This window comes from Tachysurus vachellii, chromosome 11, assembly GCF_030014155.1.
Source record: "Tachysurus vachellii isolate PV-2020 chromosome 11, HZAU_Pvac_v1, whole genome shotgun sequence".
NCBI classification, from domain to species: domain Eukaryota; kingdom Metazoa; phylum Chordata; class Actinopteri; order Siluriformes; family Bagridae; genus Tachysurus; species Tachysurus vachellii.
This window is the reverse complement of record NC_083470.1, coordinates 13,815,196-13,827,306: the sequence shown is the minus strand read 5'-3', so window position 1 is coordinate 13,827,306 and position 12,111 is coordinate 13,815,196. Positions and strand designations below refer to the sequence as shown.

General features: G+C 37.9%; 1 protein-coding gene across 3 annotated transcripts in view; it reads left to right on the top strand.

Annotated features, from left to right (window-relative positions):
- Positions 1 to 11,318: 11,318 nt before the first annotated feature.
- Positions 11,319 to 12,111, top strand: part of sema6a (sema domain, transmembrane domain (TM), and cytoplasmic domain, (semaphorin) 6A) — a 68,966-nt gene continuing 68,173 nt past the window's right edge. For all 3 annotated transcript variants that reach the window (XM_060880968.1, XM_060880967.1, XM_060880966.1), the window contains exon 1: positions 11,319 to 11,522. The gene's annotated coding sequence lies outside the window, so the exon portion shown is untranslated. The remainder of the gene's footprint in view (positions 11,523 to 12,111) is intronic.

Sequence of the window (12,111 nt, the reverse complement as noted above, 5' to 3'; positions counted from 1 at the left end):
TTATTATTATTATTATATATTTCTTTCTTTCTTCTGTTTCTATACTTCTGTAAAGCTGCTTTGAGACAATGGGAATTGTTAAAAGCGCTATTAAAATAAATCGAATTTACTCAGGTCACAAGGCAGGGAGAACATGCACTTTCCGGGGCAAACATGCTAACTTTGCCCTCTCACGGTGTTAATTCTGCATTAAACTCAAAATAGTTAATTTGTGGAATGGCACTATTAGTTATAAGTTAGGTTTAAGTGTACATTGTATATTGTTGCAGTGTTTGGCAAAAGAAACATTAGGCATGATTTTTGATATGATGCTCTGCAAATGTTTAAAGACTACCTAAATATCCAGTGGTTGGTTTCTTTAAAGAGCTCTAGTTACTAATTATATTGAGTCTGTAAACAGTTAAACCAAACACTGGAAGACAAACTAGTTCCAGCGTAGACTATCAATCAGCCTGTTTTAGACTCCTGGAGTATAAGGGGTTTAGGATTTGTAAAAAAAAAAAAACAAAAAAAAAACAACAAAAACAAAGAGAGAGAGACATAACATGTAAAAGTATCAGAACAGACACAGCTACAGATAAACATGGGTGTTGGAACAAGTGCCACAACAGCAGTTTTGCAAACACTAAACCTGCTAATGGTATAAGTGAAAGATTCTTAACTTAAAATAAAAATAATTGTGTTCCACAACAATACAAATATTATGTACAAAAAGGGAGATTCGGCATATTATTTAATAGCATATTAGATTAGATTAGATTTAACTTTATTGTCATTACACATGTACAAGGCAACAGAATGCAATGTGGCATGTAACCAGAAGTGCAACAATCACCAAGTGCAAGATGTACAGTATGTCAGAACTAGAATCAGAATCAGGTTTATTGGCCAAGTGTTTTGACACACACAAGCAATTTGGTTCCAGCTGTTTGTCAACAGTATGATTTACAGAATTTACAGTATGAACAGGATAATATACAGATGAATATGCTTTGGATCTATAGGTATGGATATACAAGATATGCAGGTTGGGTGCTATAAACATGAAATATACAAGGTTATATATGTATTATATATTATATTGACATGTATACAGGTGCTATTGACATAATATACAGGGGTGGGTGATCATTGGGTGGCAGAGTTTAGTAAGGTGACAGCCCTAAGGAAAAAACTGTTCCTCAGTCTATTAGTTTTTAAGAATGCTGCGATTTCGACACAGACCTTTGAACGTCCTCAATAGCTGGAAGTAGAGTTCCTGTGGGTGGTTTTCAAACTGCAGTGCCTTGCAGTCTGCAGCCATGCAGTTCCCACTCTAGACTGTGACACAGTTGGTCAGGATGCTCTCAATCACACAGCGATAACATTTCACCAGGATGGCTGACGACAGGTGATGTTTCTTCAGTGTCCTCAGGAAGAACAGGTGCTGGTGAGCTTTCTTGACCAGGCTAGAGTTTTGGTGGTCCAGGACAGGTCCTCTGATATGTGACTCCCTAGGAACTTGAAGCTGGCAGCTTGGTGATGTGGATGGGGTGTGCGTGCCTCTGATCTCCCTCATAAAGTTCATTATAAGCTGCTTTGTTTTGCTGGTGTTAAGGAGCAGGTTGTTGTCAGCACATCATGCTTCCAGATGCTGCACCTCTTCCCTGTAGGCTGTCTGATCATTGTTCGTGATGAGGCCAATCATTGTGGTGTTGTCAGCAAACTTGATTATGGAATTAGATCCATGCACAGGCCTGCAGTCTTGAGTGAAGAGGGAATAGAGAAATGGACTCAGCACACAGTCCTGTGGTACACGTGTTAAGGGTGATTATAGCAGAGCGGCTGTGGCCTGACCTGACATTCTGGGTTCTCTTGGTCAGAAAGTCTATAATCCAGTGACACAGGGAGGTTTTGATGCCTAGATACCCAAGTTTGGTGATTAACCTAGCTATGATGAGCTATGAATTCCACAAACAGCATATGTGCATATGTGTTGTTATTATTCAGATGTGTGAGCACAGAGTGCAGCATTGATGAGACTGCATCCTCTATGCACCTATAGCTCCAGTAGTCAAACTGATGTGGGTCCAATGTGGGTTAGGAGGCAGTGCTTCAGGTGTGCCAGGACCAGTCGCTCAAAGCATTTTATGATGATGGGTGTGAGTGCTACTGGGTGATAGTCATTCAGGCACATTGTTAGAGTATAAAATATTATTTAAGATTTTGTGCTATACAGTGAAGCATAAATACAAAAATGTCATAAAGTAGTTAGAAAAGCATACTTGTCTGTAATGCCATCTATGTTTTAAAGGCTATTAACAGGAGGGTTAACTAAGCCTAGCAATTTTGAAATTCTAATGGAAAAATAAATAGCACTAGAAATACCATTGTAATTGCATCCCTTGTAATGAATAACAGCAGCCTAGATTTCTGCAACTGCTTCACCCAAACACATAACACATCTTTTCAACTAGTTAATTACTGCTGATTATAGAACGGGTGGTGGATTTAATACTTTTGGCTACGTAACCCCATAGTTTGTTGTATTAGTTGGCTTACACAGTTATTATATAGAATGACAATGAACTACTTAAATCGTAATTCAATAGAAAGTCTTGTACAGCAGCTTAAAAGTAGGGCAAACAACTTTTCTAGTAATTATGAGGAAAAACGTCTCATGTGGCTTTATTCACTGCAGCACACCTATAATTTGTCTGCAGAGGGATGGCAGAAACAGAATCAGTTTACATTTCATCTATACCCAGGGTTAAGTCTCATACAGAAGCCCTGACCTGATTAGAGGGGATTTGATCCTTTCTAATTTCTGTCAATGAAATTAATCCCCAAAATTCAGTTTCCATAAATGTTTTTCAGTTCATATAAACCATAGTATGTATTGTTTAAGCTCCAATTGAGTCTTTGCCTTTGTTCTTTAATATTGCAATAAATTTAGTCAAATTTAGCTAAATCACAGATTCATTACATGATAGTTAAGGAAAGAACAGTCATATATTTACATTTACAGCATTTGGCAGACACCATTATCAAGAGCGACATACAAAAATGCTTTTAAGTCTCTATTGATGAATTCATTAACACTGGTTCACTAAGTTACAGACTATTATCAACCTAACATACTGTTGAAGGTTTTTTTAATACACATAAAACAAACAGGGCTAAAAAGTTGTAGTTTAGGTGTTTCAGGAGTCATGGAAGGGAGTACAGGTAAAATTACTATTTTATTATTATTATTCTATAATAAAATCACTATTATAGAATTTACATTCTATAAATTATACAATTATTCAAACAATATGAGTTGCTATTTTTTATTTTTTTTTAATCCTTTATGTGTCCCTAAAAAAGGAAAATAGAGACAACAATCCTCATATATAAGTTAATTTTGTCTGGATTAAAATATATATTTGTAATCAGTAGAGTTTACTGAAAGGTTTTTGTTAGAACCTAGAAGAAGGAGAAGCAAATTCCCTTTTAAACGTGAATTAAGTCTCTGTATGTCAGAATTTTTAGCTAATAGTGTTTGTATCATAATTACTATTCTAATATAGCAAGAAATTAATTCAATTCAATTCAAGTTTATTTGTATAGCGCTTTTTACAATGGACATTGTCTCAAAGCAGCTTTACAGAAGATAAACATACTGTAAGGAGTAATATAGAGAATTAATATAATAAAAATTCAAAATATATATAGTTCAGTGTGTATGTACGTATGTATGTGTATGTATTTATCCCCAATGAGCAAGTCTGAGGTGACTCAGGCAGCAGTGGCAAGGAAAAACTCCCTTTGATTGGTAAAGGAAGAAACCTTGAGAGGAACCAGACTCAAAGGGGAACCCATCCTCATATGGGTGACACTAGATGGTGAGATTACAAATATACAGTCAGACAAATGTTGTATTTGTGTAGGGATCACATAGAGTCCAGATCTCCTCTTGGTATCACAGAGTCCAACTGGAGCTGGTAGATCTGTAGATGTCTCAGGATTCTCACAGAGTCGGCCTCATCTCAGCGGAGGTCCAAAAACTTCATCGCACGGAAGATTACTATGAGCAAGTGTATCCAAAACTTCTAAATAAGCATAACACTAAATTTACCCTGTTGTTGTTGGTTACAACTGCAGACATTTCAGACTTACTAATATTGCATGCTATATGACATTATGCGTCTGCCTCTGTGTGTCTTTGACACAGGGAAATGACATTTCAAGCTGAATTAATATGTGCTGAGATAAGTGGGAAAGGCAGTTTTCTTATGAATTATGAAGGGCCTGCCATTGCCAAAAAATGGTTATAGGGCATTTTCTCTGTGGCATTTGGTGTAAAGGTTGTTTGTCTGAAGTAGGTCAGAAAGTTATATATACTGTACAGTAATGTTTGGCATGTGTGGGTTTAAATCTTGCTAAATCTCTTTCAGCATCAAAAACATATATTTAACCATTCAAAAGTAAAACTTAAAAACAAGGTTCCTTTCATAGCTGGCTACATTTTGTTATTAAATACGTAAATAATACTAATAATTACACTAATGCCACAATGACATTTTAATGAAGACTAATTTGCTGGAAATTGCTTGTATTTTGTAATCGGAATTTAATTTAATTTTAGCTTCATTATTTTGGTAAAATAGTCAATACTAAGAATTACTGAAAATAATAATAATAATAAAAAAAGACAGAAAATAAAGTGAACAAATTTCTTGCTGAACATGTGATATATAATATTCAAAACATTTCATGTGTTTATAGCCAGGGTGAGTGAATGGTGTGGGGACAGTTAAAATATATTTTCAGTAGTGGCATACACCATCATTCACAGTGACTACAGCTAATCTGTGAGCTCATGCATTTGTAAGGGGTGGATTTTTCTCTGGGTGTGTTACTCCACCAATTAATTAAAAAAAGATATGGTTGGCTTCATGTGTATTGAAGGAAGCAACATGATAGCATTCATGATAGCTATCATATAGGAGTGGAGACCTAAATGCAGAGCGTAACCTGGCCATAATAATCCATAATCGATAAACAGGAGAAAGATTCACATTAATGCGAACATACTAAGATATTAAGCACAATAAATACCATTTTAAAAATATTTAAATGATTATATTTTGAGGGTGAAACGTCTTAGTGGTTCGCACATTTTCCTCGCACTTTCAGGGTTGGGTTCCTGCCTCTGCTCCAAACTCTGTTGTGTTCGTGGAGTTTGCATGATATCCCTGTGCTTTGAGGGTTTTCTCCTGGTACTCTGGTTTTCCCAGTCCAAAGTGTATGAATGGGGTTGTGATTTTGCCCTGAAATGGCTTGGCACACTAACCAGGGTGTCCCTTATCTTCTGCCCTGAGTCACCTGGCATGGGCTCAAGGTTCCTTGTGACCTTGGGTACGATAAATAATACACAAATTAGATGGAGGAATATTTTAAGGTAGTTATAATGGGCAACAATTCGTTTTTCTAACCATTATTAATCTATCATTAATGTTCATTTTGTTAATGTTTAATGTATCTAAAATATTCCCCTTTTTTATGTTTTCTACCATTACTTTGAATGTCTGTTTGTATATGTAATATTAGACACAAATTTGTGGACTCACCCTAATATTGAACCTACCTATTTAAGCGTAGGTTTGAACAAGCACACCAGGGGGCAGTATTGAAACGAGCCAGCCAATGTTACAGTTTGACAAATGACATGCTGCCACAGGCTTAGAATAACATACTGCCTTTATAGATGAAGGAGTTGTAGGAAAAACTGATTGTGTCAGAGGACTCCTCGAAGTCAAACAGTTTACATCTTGAACTAACATTTTCTGGTTCTGGAACAGTCGTAGAAGATATACAATATCTAAGTCCACAACTGGTAACTGCGTGGAAGCCAGAAACTATTTTTCATGCAATTATACTTGAGATTTGTATTCATTTGCCTGTGAGACGTGAGCTCTCCTTGAAGTGTGTTTCTGATGTTATTGTATCCTGCCCCAATGACTTATTACGTTAATGTCTCTGGCAAGCCATAATTACAGGAATGGAGGGTGGAAAGCAGTGCCAGAACTCTATTGTAGCTCTGGTGAGGCCATCCCTCTGATGTTTCGTGGGGGAAAATTCCACTTTACCATAGCCATACAATCTTTGTAGCAGATGTATACTGTACCAAACCACAATGACACATAATGGCACACAAATCATATGCAGCTGAAGTAACACTAGTGTTACTAAGCACACGGTATTGTTTATCTGAGCTCTTGTATTTAGAGGCCATCTACATCTTTTGCCCTGCAGCTACTTTTTTCACGGGAAGAGTTATCTTAATTATTCACAGGACTTTGGATTACAATGGCTGTTTGCCAATACCTACAATGTGTGATGCAATCTTTTCTTTTGTTTTAGCTAGTTTTAGGGTTGTTTTTTCTTTCATTAACATATCTGGTCTACAGATACCCACACAGAGTGATTCTGTATATCTCCTGCCTTTGACTTTAGGGTGGTTTAATTAAGATGATTTTTCAGTGGCAATTGGTGTAATAGTTACACCAATTTAGTCAGAAATAGGTCACTGCGGTGTGAAATATGTTGTTCCAATATTACACTGCATCCACACCCACCTATACACAGGAGTATAGTCTTGTACAGGCAACTACAACCTAACAAGACTGACTTTTTTTCTTCAGCCTTGGCGTTCTTTTTATATTTTGCTATGCCACTGAGCAATATGACGTGACATATTTGTTGTTTGAGTGGTTAAGCAATGAAAGAGAAATGACAGGGAAACGAAAGAGAGTTCCTGATCGTACCTTGCATCAACAGTGCTGTGACTGTGAGAGCCCAAATATCTGCATAAGCACTCAGCATGTCGCATCCTGGGGCTGTGGGAACAATACAGCCGCAAAGGAAAGGGAGTGGCAGAACCAGGATATCCCATCCCATTCACTGCACCCTCTTCCTGAAGAGTGTTCCAGCAGCATCCAAGGAGATTGTGTGGAGGTCAGGCTACCACGTCTGTCCAAACTCTTGTATCACCTGTGGAAGAACAATTTATATGTGGCAGTTTATGTATTGTCACCAATCACAAATCAGTGCCACATGATGGTTAAATAATAAACCAAATCACAGAGTAGACAAAACAAAGAGAAAGCAATGACACTTTTAGGCTAACAGTTTGCATCTGCAGTCATCTTTGTACCATCTGCTCATTGTATATAGCACTGACAACTTGTTAGAGCAAGGACAAGAGTTACCAAATCACAGGACCACAGAGAGGAAGCAGAGCAAGTTCTCTTTACCTGTAATGCCTTTGCTGAAAACTTGGATTGGATTATGATGAAGCCACCTATTGCTTTCGATATAAAAATAAATATAAATCTGAACAAGGGTACTTTTTAACACTTTTTTTTTTATTTATAGAGATAGACGTGTAATCTTGAAGGCATATACCACTGACATAAAAAAAAATTTAATTGTATTAAATAATCACAGCAAAGATAGATATTTTTTTTTAATTGTTATAATAAATGTTAAGTATTATTCTAAATTAGCACAGCACAGATTTATAGTTAAGTGCTCGTAGTTAAATTCAGCTTTTAGTTGCTTATGTTATGTTCATCAAATGGTGACATATTGATTTCCTGACTCATAAATGAAGTCGCTGTAATTTTAACTACTTTCTATATGATTTACACCATGCCAGACTCTTTTTAGTGTCCTAAATTGCTTTTATCTGTCACATAGGCCAAAGAGTGATTGAGTAGCCTATAAATACAAGCAGAAATTATTTCTGCCCAGTGTTTTTCCAAGAGGAAAAATAAACATAAATTTACCAAGACAATGCATTTGCTTATAATGACTACTTGGGAAAAGGAAGGACACGTGTTCTGACCTGTACCTTTGCCAGTCATCTAGCTGAACAAATCAATTTTAAGCATTCTGATAGGATTTCCTTGGGAAGTTTGTGCTGGGATTCTGGACAGTGCTATAGGGCATGCATTTCCCATACAATGAAACATGTGCCTTTTTAATTAAGCAGTATGTTTGTACAATGTATTTTGCTATTGCTATGGCCAACTTCATAAGCTGTGTCACTTCTATATTTCAAAGCTGTGCACTTAAACACTTCATGTAAATCATGTGATCCCTGTTTCAATGCTATGCCATGTGATACATTTGGAACCGGAGAGGAGATCATGATTTTATATTGTCATAATTGCAATATACAGCACTGGGTCCTCCAAAAAACATGCAGGTGGACTGGCAACACTAAATTGGCCCCTAGTTGGGAATGAGTTTGCGAGTGTGTGTGTGTGTGTGTGTGTGTGTGTGTGTGTGTGTGTGTGTGTGTGTGTGTGTGTGTGTGTGTGTGTGTGTGTGTGTGTGTGTGTGTGTCACTGGTCCCACACCCAGAGTTCATGGTATAGGCTCCAGATTCACTGCAGCAATGAACAAGAACAGTAGTTAGTGAAGATGAATCAATGACTATTCGTAATTATATTGGTAAGCTATTGCCTATATCCTTAGTCTACTTTCACAGCTTATACAGTGACAGGTTGTGTTAAAATCTCACTGTTTCCTTTCCTGAAATCCACTGTGCACTGATTTAAAATCATAAAGCAGTCAACAAGCCGTCTCAGACAGAGAAGCCCAGTGGGAGAGGATGAATGACTCAACCATGCTGCTGGAAGCATGAAAAATGGAAGCTTTGAATAGGTAAATAATGCTTCACATGCTCATAGACTACTCTTGCACTTTTAGAAGGAGTAACTGAAATGAACAAGCTAAAAAATTCATGAATCCCCATCATATGTGTATGCAGGCAAAATGATTTATTTAACAGGGACTGTGTATGGCTGCTGTTAAAATCCACAGGTTTACCTGCACCTAACCAATTAACCATCTCATGTAAGGGAAACAAAACACTCTAAAACATCTCACACTGCATATATGCCTTGTTGCAAAACAGATATTTTTTGACGATTTGGACTGATTTTCAGTCAATCCCTAGATGTTTTCAGTCACATGCTATCTATCTGTCACTGTCTATTAGTCTCTATCAGACAAAAGTCTCTGACTTATTCATTGCCTCCTGCACGTCACAGTCCTGGGTCTTGAGTTCACAATGAAGATCTTCAAACTAAGCCAGGCAGATCTACAGTATTTCATTATTATAGGGGAATAATGTTTTATATCTGATGCTTCTGAAAATACTATGATAAGAGTAGTGAGACAATGAACTGCACACCGAAGGGCAATAACAGATGTTATTACTCAGAATTAGTAAAGAGTTAAATACACACACACATTGTTGTGTGCATTTAAGCTACAACAACTAATGGGGCAAATCTAAGTTTTTAGAAAATAACTGAAATGTTGCAGAAATTCATCTGACATTTTTATTATTTTCTCATTTAACAATCTCAAAGTTTCACAAATAGAGGGAAAGATCAGTGTAAGGGGGAAAGCCCCAAACTAATTTACAGCAGGAAATCACAACATAAAGTATACCAAACAGTACAGGCTGGCATTATTAGTAGTAATCACTAAATCAGCGGGGTAAATAGTGGCCTACTGCTTTTGCCCTTCACATCTCACTACGTAATGGAAGCAGTATGCCAGCCATATGTAGAACCATATGTAGAATAGCATATTTTATGAACTACACACTTAGTGTAGACTTCAATAGCATAACCTACACTTTAATATATACATTATATATTTGATAATTTATCGATCAAATAGGTCTATATTGATATTCTATTTGTCATTCGTCAATTCCTAATGTCTACCTAAAGTTCTGTCATGTGACAGCTATAAAACCGGGTGGGTGAAGGCTAGAATGTCAGTATTTGGTTCCTGAAAAACATGCAAAGCCAATCACTGCATCTTTTGTGTCTCATGCTACATCACAGGGTAGCAGAACACAACTGGAGAAATTCATGAGCTCATAGACACACTATACTGGCTACTCTGTTGTACTGATTGATAGGGGTGTTTTTACCATTCCTTCCATTCAGAGAGCATGGCCAATTTTGCTCTCTTTTGCTATATTCACACATACAGCAACTCACAGCACACGAAACCACCAGAGACCATTCAGTTTCAATGAGAGATAGAGACTTCTGGTGACATAAGCCACAGCGGCCACTGATGACTAGATTTGGGCGTGTCCATTGATGCGAAAATGTTCAGTGGGGAAGAGTGTACACTACTTCGCCTTCATCTCATATGATACAGTATGATGCTATTTAAGCCACCCACTCTTAAATGTTATTATGTTAACATAGCTATAGACTCCAGGATGTTTACAGCATCCTCTGTCTCCTGAAAATCTCCGAGCCATACTTCTTGTTTTTTGACAATACATTGTGTCTCAAAGCAGATTTACAGACATAAGATTCTTAATCGTTTAAAGTACATTTGTAGCTCTGCACAGTTGAAAAACTATGGGTTTATGGATAGGCCACATTGTTGACCTCTTGAATAAGTTCTTTTCTGTAGGGTTGAAAGAGAACGAGCCCCACATATGGTTAAGGGACCCTTTAATCACCACGGTGGGACTATTGCAGACGAATTAGCGGAGCCCTGAAAGAAGGAGAAGTAAATGGTAATAAGCATGCAATTTGCTCTGTTGTAAATGTAATAACATATAATAACAGTGTAACCAATGATAAGTTCCATGTGGGAACTACAGCTACTGTTTAAACTGGTGGATTGTTAACAGGAAAGCTTGGGTTTTTCCTACATCTATGAAGCATGTGAGAAGTGAATTCCTTGAAAGACGATGGCTTGTGTGAAGATGAGTGTGAATGGCGATTAGAAAACAAGTGTCGGGAGATGACGAGACCACCGGAGTGGGTGTTTTCTTTCTCGTTTTTAAGAGACAAAGACAGAGAGGCCTAGGTTTTAGTCTCCCATCACAGCGTCTCCGTCTCGTTGGGGTCATCTGGACAGCCTTTCTATTCAGGACACCGCCTCTATTGTGGCGCGCGCTCACCCATCTTTGTACCCCATAAAAAAGACAACGGACACTTTAGATACGTGTTACAAGTGACAAGCGACAGCTCATTTTTTAAAGCTACCCTTCGAACGAGTAGCTACACGACTCATGAAACCTTGACGTTGAGAGGTCCGGTTTATCAGCCATACTAAATAAAACAAAAGGTCCTGTTCCGTGTAGCGGCTCCAGTCAGCAGCTTAGCGCCTCCCTGTGTGTGGAGCGAGTGACAGCTGCGTGCGTGTGTGTGTGTGCGTGCGTGCGTGCGTGTGTGTGTGCGCGCGTGCGTGTAAGTGTGTGTGTGTGTGTGTGTGTGTGTGTGTGCGTGCATGTGCGCGCGCGCGCTAGTGAAGGAGGCTTCATCTCCCAAATAGGATGAGCAGCCGATTTGCTGGTGGCACCGCGGATGGTCCGGACCGATTCGCTGTTAGTTTTTGGAGCTTTTCTTTGTTCAGTTTCAGTTTGTCTTCGCGGACTCTTTCTACACTAGACGGATTTCCAATGGATTTTCCCGTGTGAAGAAGGAGCGCGTCTCTACACGGTACGGTTAACCTTATTAAAGCGACTGGCGGGGAAAAAGTAGCTCACGTTGTACGTATTAAATCCTTTTGCTTTATGAATTTTGATTCACGAATCGGATCGGAATCATCAATGGCACGATGTGATCAAACGGCTCATTCAATAAAAAAAAACTTGCTTTGGTGTTAAGTTGGCTTTGTGTGTGTGGCAGATTAGACACAAGTGCGCTTCTATTGCGAGCTATAGCCTCTGCTGACGTCACTCCTGTAAAACTTCTATGCTAATTTATTACGTAATAAGTCAAATTGACCATAATAGTCAATAATAGAGTAAAGTGATTCCTCTTCTATAACACCTTGAGTTAGTATGCATGTGTAGGGGGTGTTATAACACTGAAAACACAAGACAGATGGACACGACAGATATCCCAGATCTCACAGTATGAACCTATATGATTTTAATCCTATTCTAGAATTTTGCCCCCAAATTTCTAATAACTAAAGAGCTTAGCAAAAAATGATGTGAAGACTATACACGAGAGCTCAAGATGTTATTAAAGCAACATGGTGTTTTCTTTGTTTCTCGTAGAAATGGCACTTGTTTCTCCGAAA